This window comes from Vulpes lagopus, chromosome 13 (genome assembly GCF_018345385.1).
Source record: "Vulpes lagopus strain Blue_001 chromosome 13, ASM1834538v1, whole genome shotgun sequence".
Lineage (NCBI taxonomy): Eukaryota > Metazoa > Chordata > Mammalia > Carnivora > Canidae > Vulpes > Vulpes lagopus.
Genome location: NC_054836.1, coordinates 20,013,724 through 20,035,022, shown reverse-complemented (window position 1 = coordinate 20,035,022; position 21,299 = coordinate 20,013,724). Strand labels below are relative to the sequence as shown.

The following is a 21,299-nucleotide window of genomic DNA, read 5'->3' as shown; positions in this document are numbered from 1 at the left end:
TAGGGTTTCATAGCAACCCTATTTGCAATACCTTGAAATGAAAACGATCCCTATGTCCATTATCAGGTGAATGGATAAATGAATTGTAGAGTAACATAAAATAGAATCCTACTCAGCAATTTAAAAAGAAAAATGAAGAACTGATTAGTGCACAACATGGATAAGTATGCTGAACAAAAAGGCATACAAAAAAAAAAGAGTACAAACTATGCAATTCCATTAACATAAAATTCTAGAAAATACGAACTACTCCGAAATGGCAGAAAGTGTCTCAGTATTTGCCTGAAGTAGGAGGAGGAAGATTACAAAGAGACTCAAAATAAACTTCTGGATGTAATATGTTCATTATCTTCATTGGTGTGATGATCTCATAGGTATATACCTTATGTTTAAACTTACTACATAGGGATACTTTAAACATGTATGCTTATTGGGTGTTGACTATACCTTAGCAAAGCTATTTAAAAAGAAATTATAACCAGTCAGGTTTTGAAAAGCAAAGGAAAAATGAGAAAGACCAAATGGTAAACTACAACTTAGCACATATTTAATGATTTCCACTGTGCAATATCCAAAGTATCACACAATGTTAGTGTTAAGAAGACTATGGGTCTTATTTGGATCTATCAACTCAATTTTCTATTTAGAAAACAGAGGTCCAAAAAGCAAGCGCCATCATCACAAGAGCCCTGATACATTTATTTTAACGTTCCCACCACCATCATAAATTGAAAGTTCTATAACTTACTAGCTACAAAAGGTGAAGAGACCATGCTTGACCTCCTAAATCCAGTGCTCTTTATATTACACTGCCTGGCCTCTTAAAATAACTGGTCATTTTAGAATTATGAGGCACATTTTATTACATATAAAAAGGCTGACTTAAGATACACCCTACTAAAAGAATCTGAACTATAATTTTTAATATTTTGATTAATCAAATGCTTTATGAAGCACATTTTATAACAGATCAAAACAGACTTTTCCTAATTATGTTTAAAAACTTCATAACAACTTTATTACAAAGATGAACATTAAATTCCTTTTCAGTCAATAAACAAGTTAAAATTTTCAGCTAATGGGAGCAACATTTTTCAAATAATGAATTGGTTACATACAAAATAATTTGTATGATGGGAGAAAACATGTGATTTAGTAAATAAGTGTTATGGGTATACTAGATCTCGGTTATAGCAAATAATGCTTCTCAAATTTTAGAGTCCATCAGAATCACCTGGATGGTTTGTTAAAAGGGTGAGCACTACCTTAAAAGTATATTTACAGTAAACCATCCTAAGGAAATTGGGAATGAAAAAAAGAATACTGTGTGTTCCAATGGAAAAAATGGACTTTGCGGTGCACACCCTGCCTTGCACACCCCGCCTTGAGGTATTTTACAACTCCAAGTAAGTTGTAGACAACTAATTGTCATAGGTAACTTAGAGCAATGTAAATTATTTTTGTCTACAGACATTCTGTCCAGTGGCTGACTTTTCCAAACAGAAAAGGCCAATTTCCTGTCCATCTATAAATTCATTTCAATATTCCCTTACATCAAAGAAATCTTAATTTCTTCGATTTCACCTTTAAATTGGTTATGACATCTGCCTGGTTCCCTCTTAATTATTATTTAAATAATGTTTTAGTAAGTGTTCAAGATGTATAAAATTCATGATTGTACATCCTATGAAAGTGATGATTTGACCTTTTTTTTGAAACTTTAGTAATGAGTTGTATAGTCCATATGCTAATCCAGTGGTCTTTTTCAGAGTGGTACCCGGATCAGCAGCAGGCAGCATCACCTGAAAAATTGCCAGAAATGTGCATTCTAGACCACATTTACACCTACTAAATGAGAAAATCTGGGAATAAGGGCCAGCAATCTTTTCTAACAAGTATTCTAATGATTCCAAAGTAAGCTAAAATTTGAAAACCCTGGACTAAAAGATTCCTAAAACTGAGATAAACCATTGTCTGGGGGTTAATTATATTTACCTTAATTCTTTTCCCTTGTAAAGTCAAAGGGATCACCATGTATAATCATTAGTTTTATAAAGAAGTAAATAACCTAAAAGATGTAATGCAAATTTAAAAGTACTGAACAGCTAAGCACTGAAAATATCTGGCTAAATCAGGAGTTATGCAACATGAGAAATGCAGGTTAATACACCACCACCACCACCACCACCCAAGGAGGTGGAGGTGGAGAGACAGAATGTCAATCAATCCAAGGTGTTAGGATAAGGAAAAGTACATGGTTTTGAGTTACATCTATTCTACTTTACACCTAAAGAATGGTTTCCTTTCAACATATATTTTGATTCACAATTTCTTATTTTCATTTTTTAAAGTCTTTTTTCAAAAAGCAGTTTTAGGTTTACAACAAAATTGAGAGGATGGTGTTGAGATTACCATAGATCTTGCCCCCATAAATGCATGGCTTCCCCCATTATCAACATCATTCATCACAGTCATAATTTGTTACCAAGAATGAACCTACACTGGCACATCATAATCGCCTGAAGTCCATAGTTCACCTTATTTATTCTTGGTGTATGCTCTGTGGATCTGGGCAAACATATAATCTCACAGATCCATTGTATCACAGAGTATTTTCACTGCCCTAAAAATCCTGTGTTCTATCTGTTCACCTTTCTCCTCTCCCCCTCATTTTTTTATAAGATAGAAGTTTCTCATTTCACTTTTCCACTGTTTTCAACAAAAGTTAAATGTAACAAATAATTACCCACATAATTCAGATACTCAAATCCTGTTTTTATATTCAATAGGTATTATTTAGCGTGGTTTTCTAATCTAATCAGATCTGCTGGAAGTTGTTCATCTCTCCAACTCACTAATTACTTAAATACACACCATTTGGAAACATTAAAAAAAAAAAAACTTACAAAACTGCTGAAGTGGCCTCTTATCCAGCAATTTTTTAGACACTAGGTAAGCTTCTTCTTAAAAAGTTAAATTACAAACATCTAAAATAAATACTGGAATATGAGCAGATATGAAAGTCCTATAATCAAATTATAAAGGGACTTCAAATATTCTTGATTTGTGTTTGTTTGTTTGTTTGTTTAAGTGAGCTATTTCCTCCAGAGTTTCAATATACACATTTGGGTTATATCTACACATTCCCAACATCTGCTTCTAACAAAATTTTCTGATGTTTCAGTTGTAATGAAGACCAAATATCAGAAGGTAAGACTTTCCCATCTGGAAGCACAGATGACAAATTCCTAGGCTTCTTGCCCATAAGTGTCAAGGGTAATGAACCTCTGACCCAAAAGAAGTATTTACTGTGTTAGCTATTTTTAAAATCCAACAAGCTAAAACTTATACACGAAAGGATGTGTTTTCTCACCTTTAAGCTAAAATGTTAAATAGTTTAGAATGTAAGAGAGCTGTACTTCAAGGGCCAATTAATATTTTATAAGAATAAAGCTAGCACTTTGAGTAACAATACACAGTTATCTAATAAGGAGCAATTGGTAAAAAGGTAGCAAATAGATCAAAAGGGAAAAGTTATTCTAAAAATGTTTTCAAAAGGTAAGGCTTTGTTTGAGAATTTAAAAATAGTTCATACATAAGTGGTATAAATTCTATTGTGTAAACATTCTTATATGACCCATGTTGCTATGGTAATTTCATACATATCTCTTTTAATGATTATAGAATATAGCATTTAGGAAACATACTTAAAATGTTACACTTTAAGATAAGGATACATACATAAGGGTAAAATATATGTGTTCACACATATAAATAAGGCTAGTATAAATAATGCTACAAAGAATATTCTCTTTTTGGATTTTTGACATACACTATAAGAAGGAGAACTATATTAGCTCAAAGGATATGAACATGTCTTGATTTTTACTGGAGAAAATCTCTCTTCTCCTGCTGTCATACTTAATGTAAAAAGAGTATTATTTTTTCTATAGCTATGATTTTCTTAATAAGATTTAATTTTAAATTCCTCAACTATTTTAGTAGTTTCACTGAATTTACAATTCTCCTTCTTTTAAACAGTTTTAAATCCTCTTGCTCTGTTGAATAAAATGAGCTATTTAACATAAACTGCAGAGGCACAGCCAAGGCTTAAAAAAAAAAATTTCAAAAGATAAATATTCCTTACTTTGTCAACTACATGGTATTGTCTTCTGGTTGATATTTTATCAATTTCTATCCAATTACAGATATTTTCCTTATATCACTAAATCTCACTAGCCTCTGAGTTTGAGGTCACCAAGGAACCAGACTGTTCATGGAGATTATGATAATTCAAGGTTAAAAGGAAGGTGAACCAAGTGATAGCCAGTCAAGAAAACGGCTTCTAAGCCAAAAGCCAATGCTCAAAACTCAAGCCCTACTTGATCATCTTACACTTGGTTGGAAAGTGCCTGACACTTTTAGAGCATTAAAGATTTTATATAAGCCAGTGCAATTTCTAGAAAGACAAATCAGAATTTTCTACAACAGGAAGCATAAATTTTTTTCAAATCGAAGTATAGTTGACCCACAATGTCATATTATTTTCGGAAGTACAACACAGTGACTCAACAAGTCTATACATTATGCAATGCTCACCATAAGTATAGTTGCCACTTGTCACTTGTCACTATACAATGTTATTACAGTATTACTGACTATATGCCCTATGCTGTACTGTTCATCCCCATGATTTATTTATTTTACAGCTGGAAGCCTGTACCTCTTAACCTCCTTCACCTATTTCAGCCATCTCCTACCCCCTCCCTTCTAGCAACCACCAGTTTGTATTCGTAAGTTTGTTCTGTTCTTTTGTTTGCATATGTGTATTCATTTGTTTTGTTTTTTAGATTCCACGTATAAATGAATCATATAGTATTTGTCTTTCTCTGTCTTATTTCACTTAGCATGGTGCCCTCTAGGTCCACCAGTATTATCATGAATGGCAAGATGTCCTTCTTTATGGCTTTTTTATTCCTTTCAATAGTCCATTAGGTGTGTGAGTGTGTATATACACCGTATCTTCTTTACCAATTAATCTATTAATGGGCACTTAGGTTGTAGAAGTATCAGCTTTTAAGAAGTATACATTCTATATAAAAGAATTATGAATCTCCCCTCTAAATATCAGTATTTTAATCCATCTGTGGATTAAATTAATGACAGATTTTATTGTAATAGATTTTATTGTAATACAATATTGTAATATTGTAAAAACAGATTTTATTGTAAATGAAATCAGGTGAGTGTGCATGAAATACTAGAAGGGAGAGAAAACAGACCAGGTCCTTCTAGAACTTGAGCAATGGAACTATAGGCTTAAGTAAAACGAAAGTAACAAGGGATCGCTGGGTGGCGCAGCAGTTTAGCGCCTGCCTTTGGCCCAGGGCGCGATCCTGGAGACCTGGGATCAAATCCCACATCGGGTTCCCGGTGCATGGAGCCTGCTTCTCCCTCTGCCTGTGTCTCTGCCTGTGTCTCTGCCTGTCTCTCTCTCTCTCTCTCTCTCTCTCATAAATAAATCAATTAATTTTTAAAAATTAAAAAAAAAAAGAAGGTAACAGTAGTGGTAAAGCTAGGGCACAAACTTGAAAGAACCTATCTAACATATCCCATATTATTCAACAAAAAAAAGGCTATAAGTTTCCTCTCTATCCATCAAAATTTGCCCCATTGTATTTTCTAACTACTGACCTCAAGTCAGTTTCCATACCTTTAAAAATTTCTATAGTCCCTCTTCCATTGAAAACCTGAAAAGGGCTATCCCTTCCCCTCCTCCCATCTGCCAAATCATCTTTAATGTCATTTTTCCCAAAACTTTTTTATATACCTTTAAAGCTAGTAGAATTAAACTGGAAAATATGAAAATTTTATGATTCCATTTCATATACAGAAGGAAAGGAAGGTGGGGAAACATTCTCATCATAAAAAGCTCTCCTTTAAATAGCTAGAATTTGCAACAATCTCAATCTTCATGACTGCTCTGGAAACATGGTTATTAGTGTGAAAATATTAAAAGCAGAAAAATTTTTACATTAGAATATATACACATATGTACATATATATGTTATGAACATGTTAACTAACCATGGGAAACTACCTAAGATGAGGATATTATGAGCAAGCAACCATCTTCCATGATTCTCTCTCACAGCTCCATGGCAAAGGAAGACGGTTGCTTCCTCATAGTTCTAATCACCATATTTATGTGTCATGGGAGAAGGAAGATGGTAGCTGGAAGAATAGGTTTGGCCCCAGGTATCCGATCCTGTTTGTCAGGTAGGGTACCCTCCTCTCCATATGCCCTTTTAGGTAGGGGGTCTAATGCACAATTTTTTAAAAAAATTTTTCTTAAAGATAATTTTCTTTTGGGCATTTTCTTGCTTTGTATGACAGATAATTTTCTTTTCTGTTTGGTATTTTCAAATAATAGCCTGACACACAGTTGCCACTCAGTAGAGATTAGCTGTAAGAATAAATGACTCTGACATAAACATTTTTTTTTAGATTTATTTATTCATTTTAGAAAGAGAGACAGGAAGAGAGCAAGCAGAGACAGCAGAGACAGCAGGAAAGGAAGAAAGAGAATCTCAAGCAGGCTTCCTGCCGAGCATGGAGCCCAATGCCAGGGTCAATCTCACCATCTTGAGATCATGACCTGAGCAGAAACCAAGAGTAGTCCACTTAAATGATTTAGACATCCAGGCGCCCTAAGTCATAAACATTTCTTAAATTATCTGATGATGAAGATTACTTTCTTTAGGATCAGTAAACTTCAAGGGAACATTCAATACTTTTACCACCTTTCTCATAGGAACCAGAAACAAACATTCCATAGTTGCGGGGCACCCTGGAGATCAGCGAGGCCAGGATTATTCTAGTAGCCAGTCATGACTCAGTAATGGGTTATGAAATCAATTTACTTCATGTACAACACATTTTTTCAAAAACTGATTGAAATGAAAATATTCTAATGTACTATATGATGCAAAGATCAAGTATTTCATGAAATTTATATATATATCATTTATTATACATTATAAATAATTGTTAACACAAATATGCACATAAACACCTGCATACTTACATATAACATACATATACACTCACAGAAATGTGTGAGATGGTGTACCAGGTTAGAATACAGAATGAATTCTTTTTTTTTTTTTTAAGATTTATTTATTTATGAGAGACATAGAGAGAGAGAGGCAGAGACACAGGCAGAGGGAGAAGCAGATTCCCTGCAGGGAGCCAGATGCGAGACCCCATCCCAGGAGCCCGGGGTCACAACCTAAGCCAAAGGCAGATACTTAACCACTGAACCACCCAGGTACCTCTGCAGAATGAGTTCTTACTACGAGTTAGGATTTTGTGGTCAAATTTTTTGAAAAACATTCATCTAAACAATTACACCAGTGGTTCTTCATAAGTATTAATTTTCAGATCTAATACTTCAGCATTCACAGGTATGTACTAAGAGGTATTCCAAAGCCAAAAGGTAATAATTTTTACATTTCAACCAGTATGAATTATACACACCTACCATTGTCTTCCTGTTATTAGACCATTGAGAGTTATGCCTACATAACATCAAGCTAGAATGTGGTTTCCACTATATTAAATTAACTGGCTATCAGGATATGGAAGATCTAGCTGCACACTTAGCATTTCCAACAAAAACTGAGTAATGACCCTAACTCCTCCATCCTGGACACCAAAGAATCTCATATCTTATCTCCTCTGTGGACACCTAAGAGGTAATAACTATTCATGGTCCAATGAGTATTTGGAAATCTTCCACGAGGTGACCTTAATAATAACAGATTACAAGTAACTACAAGTCAACAGAAAACAGCTTTCTTAAAAACAAAAAAAATTTAATACTCATTATTTTTAAGTAACCTAAAATTACTGTCAACCCTTTGCATCCATTTGCTGAATAGCATTTAACATCACTGCTTATAATCTTCTGTAAAAATACAAGGGTGATACACTCAAAACACACATCCCATAGAGAGGCCTCCAACAGAATTCATATGAGGTGGCACTGATTTGTGGCCATGGCCACAAAGACTTGCAAATGGAGAAGGACAGACTATGCCTGGACATTATTAAATGGGAATTAAGGAAATTTATGGCCAAAAATTTTAAAAATTTGATGTGGAATTACAAATGTATGACAGATTTGACTTAGGAAATAGTAGGAGTTTGTTCAAACAAGCCAGTTCTAATAGTAAAAGAATCATTTTTTCCTGCAGAATTTGCCAGAACACTCCATAAACAATGTAAGTTCAAATTCTGTTATTAAAACTTTTGATGCTTTAGAGGAAGCCCTACTCTGAACATCTAAACTAAACGAATACAGAGAAATTAATTAGTCTAGAATTTCTAGAAATTCTAGAATTCAACTGGAAAGTTGAAACAGTACTCAGAATACTTATTCTGGGTCATGATTTCACTCTAAATATGTTTATTTCAGAGAAAAGGACTCAGCAAAAATTCACCGAATGAAAATGAGTGCAGCCCCATAAAAAAGACCATGACAGAAAAAAATAATGAGGAATAAAGTGCCAATGTAGAATTTTTAAGCAACTGCTGAGAAAAGAGTAAATGTATGGAAAAATACTATTTGTAAATACCTAAAATTATCTATCAAGCCATAAGAAATTTACTGAAAATAGAACCAGTAACATTTATTCATTCTTTCAAGCATTTATTCTTTCAACAGCCAGTTATGTGCCATACAAAAATCTTGTCTATTTTATAATGTAATTTGATTTAAAACATACTGGCTGGGGGGCGGGGGCGGGAAAAAAATTAAAAAAAAATAAAACATACTGGCTCTATAGCCATCGTTTGGCTTTCTGGTACAATTCAATCTCAGGTAAACTAGAGCAACTTTACTTTCCTAGCAAAATATTCTGTAAGAAACCATTTTATTGGCCAAGATTAAGGCTGCAACTCAGAAGTCTAGGTGACCTTGGCCAGACACCCACTCTTTCCTACCCCTCCACATTCATTGGCTTTGCATTACAATCTACTTGGAAGACTGTCAGGGTAAATACATCTTGTCCTTTATTCCACTCCACATCACTCACCCTTACAAGAACCCCAAGGAACCCAAGTTGTTCTTCACCACCTGGTCTCTCATCCCCATAATGCACTCTCTATTCTCTGATTTTGTCCCATCCTCCATCCTTCCTCAGCTCCTAAAATGCTGCCACTGTGCCTTTTGGAATTCACTGTTGGCTGTCTGCATACCTGGCTTTCATTTCTCTCCTTTAAATTCTGTCCTAATAAATAAATAAATAAGTAAATAAATAAATAAATAAATAAATTCTGTCCTAAACCCACCCCACTCAGGCTTCTGTCTCTACCTTACATGAAAAGGACTTGTCAGAAGTCCACCAATGTCCTCAGTAATGCTCAAATGGTCAGTTCTCATATTAGTTGAACTATACACAACATTTAACAGAATTCATCATTCCCTTATCCTTGAAACATATTTAATTTGGCAACAACCATCTTGGTCCTACTTGAAGTTCACTGGCTGTTCCTCTTTGTCTTCTGTGCTGATTTCGTATCTGCTCAATCCTTCAATTTGGAGTCTTTCCAACTCCAAAACTCTGGACCTCTTTTTTGTACATCCACTCTTTAGTGATAACTGCCAAATTTCTATCTTCAACCCACACTTCTCCCCTGAACCGTCTACTGAATTTCTCAATTTCAATGCTTAACAGGTTAAGCAATTCAATGCTTACCTCAAATTTAATATATATACCATATTCTTGATTCACACCAGTACTTCCAAGCCCCCATCTCCTGCTGTATTCCTCAAAGTAAGGTAAGGCAATACATACTTCGGGTTGCTTAAGCCAAAATCTCTGCTGAAGATACCCTTGATTCTCCTACACCACAATCAGTTACTCAAGTGGGATTCACCTTCACAATATGTCCAGACACACTATATATTTACTTACTAGTTATTGTTTTCTCTCTGTACTCCCAGCAAGAACATAAGATACGTATGGGAAGGAACCGTATCTGTTTGGTCAGTGCAATATCCTCAGGACTTAGACAAGAACTTGACACACTCAATAAATATATGTGTAAAGAATAATTAAATGAATAAGAGGTTCCAGATCCCCAATTCCAGTCAAAACAACAGCAATCCTATCAAAATAAATCATTCCTTAAGGCTGAACGTAAAAGAGCTTTAATCACTGTTTCATAGAACCCCTTTCATTGAATGAATATATATATTCACCAATTATGACCAGTCAAAACAAAATACGGATTAAGAATAAAACATGTTAATCATAATAGAAATAATTTATTATGCATAGCTCACCAAAGTTCAAATCATTAAAACCCAATATAATTAACAATACTATAATAATATTCCACATAATTTTAAGTCATTAATAATTTAGTAGGTATATCAGCTTTTTTGCCCCGGACAACACCAACCATCACCATCCTTGCCAGATAACAGACAATTTCCCAAACAAGATTTCCATCATACTTAAGACAGAAAGTGACTGAACCTATTAATTAATTCTGGTTACAAAATACAGAAAGACTAGATACTTCATCGCCAAATCTTGTTACAGGAAACCCCTGATTTACGAACATGCACTTAACCACATTTGGGGAGAGAAGACTTGAGAAAGGAAAGAAAGTAGATAAAGAGAAAAGTGAGAAATTGAAAACATCTTTCTGAAACAGTAATCAACAAGGGAATGAATAATCTACAAATGCATCTTTATAATGGAGAGGATAGCTATCTACAAGTGTACACTTAATAAATTACTGGTTCCCAACTTAACAAGTGACATCTTCTGAGAAGAGTCTTAACCCAGCTAAGCAAAGATAACCTATTTCTTTCAAATTGATTTGGGGTATATTTTCCCACAGAAGCAAAAACAAACAAACAAACAACAACAGCAACAACAACAAAAAAAACCCACATATATTACCTTAAAATAAAACTGAACTGTACAGTTAAAACTTAAGGTACATCTGGGGTTAAAAAGATTTGTGAGCTGGCCTGGGAACACAGCCAATACTTTTTATACTGTTTCAGTAAGAGGGAAAAAAATTTTGTTCTGAGTTCCAAACAGCTGCCTTACACATAAACTTTTGAAACACAATTGGCTCACATGCTGGAAACTATCTGCATATAGGTTAGGTTTCATGGGATTCAATTTGGCCCATGGCATATTTCTGAGTATGTTTAAGAGTAAGTCACTTCATATTAGGCCTCTTCCGCTCAGATATTGCCATTTCAAAGACCCCCAGCTTGTCCAGAGGTGAATTAGCTTGCTTAATATTTTATAAAATCTATAGCAAAGCCAAAAGAAGGGCTTCAAGCTACCAGGCTACTTTTTTCTTCTATGAATGGACTAAACTAAATTTCCTTTATCCCATAGGTTCATATCAACTTAGGGATGGAAGTACAATTTCACTACTTAATTGATTTAGAGACCAGAGCAATTTATATACCCCAGACACTTTTAAACAGTGCAACACTGTATTTGTTTTCCAAATGAAAAGAAGTTAGAATTAATTTTTGAAATGAACTAAAATTATCTAAAAACTTTTCTGAGGGTCTTAAAAAATATGGATCAAGAACTATTTATAAACGAGGATATCCCAGATACTATTAACAAAACAATACCAATGCCGACACCAAAATAGGTAAGGAGGTAGAGGGCATAGAGCCAAATAAGTTCACTGGCATATTGTCACAGATTAGTACTATAATTATTAACAGTGCTTTATTTATTTATGAATTACTTTAATGTGTCTCAACTGAATAGCTAAAACAGCTGTCTACAGTGGTTAAAAACGCTGTTAGCTATGTCAAGACCAGCATGATTCTGCCAAAGACATTTCTGTATATTCCCCAGGAATTAAGAAAATGAAACAAGAAATGTCAGTGTCCTTTTAGAGGAAAAAGGAGAATGAAGCTATGCTAAAATGACTTAACTAAGGAGATCCATCAGTGCCCTGGTGCATCCAAGGTAAATTAATCAGAAGAAAAGGTCATTATTTTCTCCAACTCTTCCCTCTGGATACACCATCCACTCTCACAGCCAGACAACACACTCTGTCCAAAGCAAGGACCTATTTTTACAGGACAGCTCTTTCCACTTGGATGTCCTGCCATCAAACTCACTGTAGCATATAAATACCACACTCAATTTGTCCAAAACCAAACTCACCATCTGCCACACAGAATTACTCCCCTAATTTCCGTTTTTTTAGTCTAAGATTATCCAGGTATCTCTAATTGGAAACTTTTGTGTGCCATTTACATCACAATTACCTAGAGTACCTATAAAAAAAATGCAGATTTCTGCCCTCCACCCATCTTTCTAAAATCAGAACCTCAAAAGGTGTTATCTGGAAATGTTTAGCAAGCTCCTCAAGTGATTCTTATGCACATTCAAGTTTGAGAACCTCTAGAGTAGATTCATCCTTAACTCATTCAGTTCATCTAGTATCTCACACCCTTCCTCTTGCAAATCCTATTGCTGCCAGACTTTAAGAACCTAAAACCTAAATGTGTCAACAATTGCTCAAATTGAAATTTCTCAAACACCATTTCTGTTTTCCCTGCTCTATAAGTTGTCTTGACTTACGCACCACAATTAAAACTCATCTTCCTAATTTTTGAGACCTCCTATAGTCTGGTTGATCCCAACCTATCTCTCTTATCCCCCAGGAGCCCTCTACTCCAATCACAAATCCAGACTCAAAATGCGAATTCCTACTTCAATGACTGTACTTATTTTAGTCTGACATACTCCACCACTGATAACTGAACTCCCCAATATCCACTCCTCTCTTTGTATTTGTCAAGGCAAAGCTTAAGTCCCAAACCCCTTCATGGCTCTCGACACAACACATTGCAATTGCTTTCAGATGTCCTCCTAGCCTTCCATTAGGTCTCAACAATCTTCCTAAAGCATTTTTTTAAAATCCCTCCCTTACTCAACAATAGGCAATAGTGGTCTTTATTATCCCTTCCATTATGTCCAAATCTGAGGGCTAGCATAAAGGAATCATCAACTACACTAAATCAATTAACTCCAGCACTCCCCAAAACATGATTTTATTCAAGTTACACTTCTTCTCAGAAAGATCTCCTCTCATTCTACCAATCTAAACTTCTATATTTCTTTCAATACACAATATAAGACTCAACATCATTAGATTAAATCAACAGTCTGGCCCTTTTAACTACAGGCATTGATAATCTAAGGCAGAAAATACCTTAGCAGACAGCAATAACAAAAATACATAAACACATACATTATTTTTATGATGCAGTAGATATATTTTTACTCTATTTTGTGGTGGTTCCTTGTTTTCACAGCATTTAAGTAAAGCAACAAACATCTCCTAAAACAAAAAAGTGAAGGAACTGAACTTCTAAATAACTAAAACGTTAAGGAAATGTAGTAATTTCTACTCTTCTTTTTTAATGATTCTGTTCAGGAAGTAGTTATTTTTTCACCATTAAAAATCTATTTACTTCATTGGTCTTTATACACTACCATGGATTGGAAAGAGCATGGAACTTGGAATCAAAGTGCGTATTATATTCAGAATGAACTTTTTGGCAAGTCTCTCTAAGATTCAGTCTATTGGTAACACTGCAGCCACCTGACCTCATGATATGGTGACCTACAACATTCAGATCATCAAAAGCCTAAAGTATTTCAAGTGCTCTCAATCTATCTTCAGATTAATCTTCCTCAGGACCAAGCCAGTACACACCTACTGCAATCTATTTAACTGGCCATTCATTTTCTTCCTGCGCAGCAAGACCAGTTCCTGAGAAGAAAAACCAAATCCAGGAAACACAGCTGGAACAAGTTAGTATCCCAGGCCACTCTGCTAATGCTAGAAAAATCACAGATCTATTATTCATGGGATAATGCCCAGCTACTTGTGACAAATTGAAGGTTGAGAAAATATTTGCACAAAGAGCCATCATGCTAGCTGAGCAGGGCCAAGGTAGAGGTCATTGCCAGAGAATGAGCAGCCTGTCACATTTGTAGGAAAAATATATATATATATCTTAACAGCAGAAGTTGTTGCTTCTTCTATAAAAGGTTGTTTCCCTTCTCTTTGTTCTATGTTTGATTTGCATCGATGTAATAAATCATGAAAGCTGAGGTCAATATGAATCTTACCCTGTACAGATTTGGAACTAAAACTTGGAAGAGACAAACTGCCTAATTATAATAACAAGACCTTGAAATAATATGTACAAAAACAAGGACAAATGAAAATACAGATAGGTGCATTTATGAATTAAAAGTAAGTGTTGTGCTCGCTTCGGCAGCACATATACTAAAATTGGAACGATACAGAGAAGATTAGCATGGCCCCTGTGCAAGGATGACACACAAATTCATGAAGCATTCCATATTTTCTCTCTCTCTGTCTCTCATTAATAAATAAGTAAAATCTTTAAAAAATAAACAAATAAATAAAAATTAAAAATTAAAGTAAGTGTTGCCTTCATGTCCCACAGACACCTTCTATGTGTGCCTCTATCAATGGTCTGGGCAGATATATCTCTGCACTTTTATTTTAAATCAATACATTATGAGACTATAAACTAGGTAATAAACTGTAGATCAGTATGCTAGGGGAAAATAACATAAGGGGAGTTTTTCATGATTGAAGACTTCCTTCAAGGCAGAGCTTTAAACCAAGTTTTAAAGGAAATGATGGTTATAAAACACAAAGAATCTGACAGGAGTAGAAAGAATACTTATAACCTGATCAATTTTAAAACCTGAAAATTTCAATTTATAGACAAACTCCGTCATATTTCCCTTTTTAATAGCACTAGCAAATATTTTTATATTTCAACTAGATTGTTGCTCCTACAAGTTAAAACAACTCTCAGCTCACCTTTTTTTCGTTGTTGTTTGTTTCTCCAGTGACCCACAATCACTTGCAAATACTCCAATGGGAACATCACCATGATTACTACAAATTACCACAAAGGAAAGATTCCAAAGTTGCATACACTTCACCTGCTTATACAAAATGAGTAAAAAACTGTGTATTCTCACAACAAAAGCAAAAATCAGTAAGTGGGACTACATCAAACTAAAAAAGCTTCTGCACAGCAAAGGAAACAATCTACAACACGGAAGGAAAACCTACAGAATGGGAGAAAATATTTGCAAACCATTCTCTGGTAAGTGTTATCATCCAAATTATCTAAATAACTCATACAACCCAGTAACCTCCCCCCAAAAATCCAATTTTAAAATGGCCAAAGTATTTGAATAGACATTTCTCCAAAGAGGACATACAAATGGCCAACAGGCACATGAAAAGGTGCTCAGTATCACCAATCATCAGGGAAATGCAAATCAAAACAACAAGGAAGTATCACTCACACCTGTGAGACTGGCTATCCTTAAAAAGACAGGAGATAACAAGTGTTGGTGAGGATGTGGAAAAAGAAACCCTCGTGTACTGTTGGAAACTGGTGCAGCCAATATGGAAAACAATATGGAGGTTCCTCAAACAATTACAAATAGAACTCTGTATGATCCATCAGTCCCACTTCCCACTTATATTCAAAGTAAATAAAAACAGGGTTTGGGAGAGTTATCTGCATTTTCACGTTTACCACAGCATTATTCACAACAGCCAAAATATGAAAACAACCTAACCATCCATCAGTGGATGAATGGATAAAACTGTGACACACACACACACACACACACGCACACAATGGAATATTATTCAGCCATAAGAAAGAAGGAAATCCCACCATTTGTGACAACACGAATGGACTCTAAGGACATTAGGAAAACTCAGGTAAGTTTGACAGAGAAAGGCATATACTGCATGATACCACTTATGTGTGGAAGCAAACAAAGTCAAATTCACAGAAACAGAGTGCAGAGGGGTGGAGGAATTATAGAGAGATTGGTCAATGGTATAAACCTCCAGTAAGAAGGTAAGTCCCAGAGTTCTAATGCACACATTGTGATTACATTAAACAATATTACTATCATATTCCTCAAAGTTGCTAAGACACTAGATCTTAAACACACTAACAACAAGAAAGAAAGGATAATTACAGGACATGATGAATGTGTTAGCTAATGCCCCAGTGGTAATCATACTGCGATATAAAAAGTATCAAATCAAAACATTGCACACCTTAAGTTACAGGGGGGCAAAAAAGGCTTCTCCTGGCAGATCTCCTGGAGATCTCTGATGGGACTTGTAGCCGAGACTCAAGCTCATAATCACCACCCCACCCATGCCCAGGTTGAAGCTGGCCACACTTATGCGGTACATAGATCCACATCCCTAGCCCAAACAACTCCATTCTGAGGCTTTCTCATCAAGAGACCCTCAGCCAACACCATTCCCCGGCATTTCCTTGTGAGGTATTTATGAAAAAATTAAATGTTTATTAAACAAATAAAATTTAATTTCTTCTTGAAAAAAAATTGAATTCTCACAGGCTGATCCCAAATAGTTTATAAAGTGACTAGAATAGGGGATCCCTGGGTGGCTCAGCGGTTTAGCGCCTGCCTAATCCTGGAGTCCCAGGATCGAGTCCCATGTCAGGCTCCCGGCATGGAGCCTGCTTCTCCCTCCTCCTATGTCTCTGCCTCTCTCTATATATATATGTCTATCATGAATAAATAAATAAATAAATAAATAAATAAATAAATAAATAAATAAATAAATTTAAAAAAAAAATGGGAACATCCCATCTTAAAAAAATAAATAAAGAAAAAATAAAATAAAGTGACTAGAATGGTTCAAGTAAGAGTTGAGTTATTTTTAAGCTTAATCAGCTTGTTTTACATTCTTCTGCAATGAGTAGTAAGGACAAAAAAGTGTTGCAGTCTTTTTCTGCTTGGTCAACTTTAACAATTGATTTAGCTAAAATTTTAAGAACAAAATGATTACCAAGCAACTTCTGTTAATAAAATGCCCTTTATCCAATAATCCAGTTGTCTGACTTCCTGAGGGTTGCTTAAGCATCATCTTCACCAAGACATTTTCCCAGATACCCCTTCACTCACACCGTGGCCCCCAATGCGTGAGGTACCACTGCTCACTGGTCCACCAGCGTTCAGTGATTACCACTCTCCCGACATGCCCAACACCGGCTTCCATCTGTTGACTTAAGAATTCTACCCTTTTTTCCCCTCCTCCTCACCTTCCCACTAGCCTCTGAGCTCCTCTGAAGATGCACTATTTCCAAGTCTTGGTACAAATCTGCCACAGAATAGATACTTTGCAAATATTTGCCAAATGAAAACACACACACACACACCTCTTACAGTCTAAATGGACAGAAATCTTCTGGTCTAACACTCACCTGCCATATAAGAAATTAGAGATACAAAAAGTTTCAATGCTAGAGACCCATTTCCACTACTCAAAGATCTTTCCTTATGTCAGTTCATTAGAAATCTATTTACTTTTAACAATGTAAAATTAACATTTTCAAATACACTTCTAGGCATATATCCAAAAGAAACAAAAACCTATGTCCCTACAAAAACATATGCAGCATTATTCATAATAGCCAAGAAGGTAAAAGAACCACAAATAGCCATCAACTGATGAATGGATAAATAAATATGGTATATCCACAGAAGGGAATATTATTTGGCCACAGAAAGGAATACAGTATTAATGCAAACTACAACATGAATAAACCTTGAAAACATTTTATTAAGTGAAAGAAGCCAGACACAAAATTGCATATCCTATGATTCTATAAAATGTGTATAACAGGAAACTGAGACACAGAAATAGATCAGAAGTTGCCTAGGGATGGGGTGATAGGGGCAAGAGGAGTCACTTGGTATAGTATTCCTTTTTGGAGTCATGAACATTTCTAAAATTGCTTGTGGTGATGGTTGAGCAATTCTGTGAATATACAGAAACAATTTCATGGTATGTGAATTTTTAACTCAATGAAACTATTATAAATATAATACCTATAATTGCAAACTGATTTATTTGGCATATTAGAATTTGGAAATTCTCATTCACAGATTTTCATTCCATGCTTCCCCAATACAGGTTAAGTGTTGTATAATTAGTAAACCTGAAATTCATTTCAAAAGTCTAAAATGTCATGTTTACATTGCATGTGTACAAAAACACTACATTCAAAATTCTTTCCTATTTAAGTTATTTTATTTTGATATTTGGAGAATTAGTTGTCTACATAAAGGCTACGTGATCTATAAACCTGAATGCTTGACTCCTCAAGCATCCTGAATAGAGATTTTTGCTATATTTAAGTGATTTCTATTTGGAATGTTAAATGCTACCCCTTCCTATATTCAAAAGCAAATTGTTTCACTGAGAAAGCATATATGAAGATGAAGTAAATCCAGAAAAGAAAATTTCTTTCTCAGAGAGGTACTATGAATTATTCTGTGGCAAGTCTTCCGCCTAAATGGAAACTCACAGATACAGAAATTCAAAGAACCTGTGTTAATATGCTAGCTTGGCTCTAGTGGGAATATACTTAGTCCCGTTATACTCAAGTCAATGACACCGTAGTCACTCAGACTCCCAAGATCAAGCCTAAACTTAAGGTGGATTTCATTGCATTGAAGGTATATTTATTCTTCAGAACCCATTTGCATGATTTCAATGTATTTTTTAATGCAAGGTAATTTCACTAGCTATTTATCTGAATTTTCAACTTCATAGTTTTGTTTTTTAATACAACATGCTTATAAACAGAACTCTAGATTTTCTCCTTATAAGGAGTAACTTCTACATTTCTTTAAACAGAAAAGCGAGGTTCTCTTATGAGGAAGAGGTTAAAGAAATCCAATATAGGGTCATGTATCATAAATCCCCAAACATTGGGGTAAAACTCTTTTTGAATATTTGTAAAAATGTTGAGTGGCTTTTTTTTTATCATTTTTATCAGATGAAACCCACTAGTTTCATCTGATAACTCAGCATAATAATATCAAACAATCTTATTTTATCAAAGATTTCTTTAAAAATCTAAGAACAGCTAAGCTACTAGAGTTAACAGTCTCTACTGAAATTTTAACAGATATCTGAGCAGTAGCACATTTTTGTGTGATTTATACATTTTAGGAACAACGAATTGCACAGAAATATGTGCGGAAGAATAGGAAAATGAACTGGATGTCAACGAGTATATTTTTTAAACTCACTCTATATAAAGGTTGGATACCCAGGTGGACTGTAAGAAAAAGGTGTGAGGGGGAGATTCTGGGAGAATGCCTTCTGACACTCCTGATAGTTGATTAGATTTAAGAGTAGGGAATTCATTAGGCTGCAATGAACCTCAGGAAATTCATTTGAATCTAAAGTAAGTTTGCATCCTAAAACTCGCTGAAGATTCAAAAAGTAGATTCAATATATCTATTACAAGATACATATTAGGCACATAATGAGCATTCAGATATTTCTGTAATAATCAAATAAATTCATAAATTAATGCAAAATGAGCATCCTCAGACATGCTGATTGTCAGGCTCTGCCCGAATACATTGGTTGTATCAATAAAAATCTGTTCTAGGATATATTCTCAAATCACAAGTAAAATTAGAGTGTGTTAAAGGGCTAGGGAAAACATTTTCCAAATACTTTAATTCAAACTTTAAATAGTAATTTGCTGCCTAAGAAGCCATTTACATCCAAATTTGGCACTATTTGCTACCACAGTGGGTACAAATATTTCTGAGTAGTTTTTGCAAAGGGGGCACCAGTCATTTCTAAAATTAACCTTAACTCCTTATATGCTCCAATTTCCTATGTGAAAGGACGGCTGGGACTCCTCTAAATCTAATTTTATATTTATAAGGAACCTCATAGTCTTCCATTTTGTTTAAAAGATTATAGATTTTTCTACTCTGAATTAGCCTGAGGTAAGTGACTTTGCTTATTCATTTTTAAAATTTATTTATTAATAAAATAGGAATAAGCTGTCCTACCCAACCCACTGAGTAATCAGAATAATAGCTAATATTTATTAGTCACAATACCACTTTGAAAAGCATAATATTTGATACAGCTAAAAGATAACCCAGTTATATGAAAAAGAAACTATCCTTCATAAGACTTGAGTTTCCCTTGTAGGTGTTGAGGAGAAAAAAAAACCTTTTCTTCTACTCTCTTCAGCTCAGAAATGATTAGCCTGTAAATTAAATTAACAAAAGAGATTAGCAGGAGACAAGGCATACAATTTTTATTAATATCTTAGGTGCACGGGAGGTCACAGAAAAGAAGTAAAACATAGAAGTAGTTAGACTCAGGGGCTTATATAACATTTTTAAAAAGAAAAGGGTAAATCCCCTTTTCTTCACAGGACAATGAATTCTGAGTGACTAGACAATATATGGGGGAAACTAACGGAAGAGCTATTTTAATAAAGTTTATTTATGCAGATTCACCTCAGTGCCAACTCCCCAAATCCAGTAAGAAAGAGTCACTCTCTTTCTTTCCCACAGGACAGGATGACGGATACCTTTATGAAGGAAATTCATGCCCTGCTTTTAGGCAGGTAAGGGGAGGACAGAGAATTCTTCCGGCATCTGCTGACTGAATTTCCTTCAGCTCAAAATAACCCTCATACCAAAGTGGGGTAGCACTTTAGGTAGCATATCTGAATACCCTTAATGGGCAAGTCTGTCACTTTACGGGTCAGTTTTTGTTTCCTTCTTCTATAGCAGAGGAAGGAGAAAAGAACAAATCAGAGATGGAAAGGTAATGAACTTAGCCAGACTAGCTGTATCATATCACTACTCAATTCTCCCCTCTACCTATCAAAAATGTACATAGTAAAAAAGCTATGGAACCCGTAAATGGATGCCAGCTCTACAGAACATGCATCTTTCCCTGTCAACAAGTGAATCTACAGAACTCAACAGGTAATTCAGGAAATGCACTAAACTTTGCTTTTCTACTAAATATGTTGGCAGGGAAAGCAAGCAAATATGAGGACACTTCAACCAGAAGTAACATTTTTACATGAATACAATCTCCATTTTATTTTCATTTATCTTCTGACAAGGCAGGGAAAGAGATCTGGAAACAAACAGATCTAGACTCAAAGTCTGGCTCCACCATTTAATAGTTTTATGAGCTCTGGCAAGTTGTTACTGTCACTGAACCACTATCTCTTTATCTATAAGCAAAGATACTTTATGAGGAACTAATAACACCTCCCTGACAGGTATATGGTAAGAATGAAATAAATTTAAGTCAGATAAGAAATGTAAAAT

General features: G+C 34.9%; 1 protein-coding gene and 1 non-coding gene across 15 annotated transcripts in view; one reads left to right on the top strand and one right to left on the bottom strand.

The window, feature by feature from the left end:
* The window catches only part of PPP1R9A (protein phosphatase 1 regulatory subunit 9A), a 315,876-nt gene that overhangs the window by 243,149 nt on the left and 51,428 nt on the right, over positions 1 to 21,299 (bottom strand). The window lies entirely within an intron of this gene.
* LOC121475174 lies at positions 14,344 to 14,450 on the top strand. The gene has a single exon (XR_005983643.1). It is a non-coding gene; the product is annotated as a U6 spliceosomal RNA (small nuclear RNA).